Source organism: Physeter macrocephalus, chromosome 19 (assembly GCF_002837175.3).
Source record: "Physeter macrocephalus isolate SW-GA chromosome 19, ASM283717v5, whole genome shotgun sequence".
NCBI lineage: Eukaryota > Metazoa > Chordata > Mammalia > Artiodactyla > Physeteridae > Physeter > Physeter macrocephalus.
In genome coordinates this window covers 56,211,740-56,212,573 of record NC_041232.1, presented here as the reverse complement: position 1 = coordinate 56,212,573, position 834 = coordinate 56,211,740, and positions in this window count along the sequence as shown.

Below are 834 nucleotides of genomic sequence, written 5' to 3'. Positions count from 1 at the left end.
GCCTCTCCCATTGTGGAGCACAGGCTCCGGATGCACAGGCTCAGCGGCCATGGCTCACGGGCCCAGCCGCTCCGCGGCATGTGGGATCTTCCCGGTCCGGGGCACAAACCCATGTCCCCTGCATCGGCAGGAGGATTCTCAACCACTGCTCCACCAGGGAAGCCCTATTTTTATTTTTTTAAGGAACCTTCATACTGCTCTCCACAGTGGCTGTGTCAATTTACATTCCCACCAACAGTGCGAGAGGGTTCCCCTTTATCCACACCCTCTCCAGCATATGTTGTTCGTAGATTTTCTGAAGATGCCCATTCTAACTGGTGTGAGGTGATACCTCAATGTAGCTTTGATTTTCATTTCTCTAATAATTAGTGATGTTGAGCAGTTTTCATGTGCTTCTTGGCCATCTGTATGTCTCCTTTGGAGAAATGTCTATTTAGGTCTTAGGCCCATTTTTGGAATGGATTGTTTGTTTCTTTAATATTGAGATGCATGAGCTGTTGATATATTTTGGAGATTAATCCTTTGTCCATTGATTCATTTGTAAATATTTTCTCCCATTCTGAGAGATGTCTTTTCATCTTGATTATGATTTCCTTTGCTGTGCAAAAGCTTTGAAGTTTCATTAGGTCTCATTTGTTTATTTTTGTTTTTATTTCCATTTCTTTAGGAGGTGGATCAAAAAGATCTTGCTGTGATTTATGTCAGAGTGTTATTCCTATGTTTTCCTCTAAGAGTTTTATAGTGCCCGGTCTTACATTTAGGTCTCGAATCCATTTTGAGTTTATTTTTGTGTATGGTGTTAGGGAGTGTTCTAATTTCATTCTTTTCCATGTA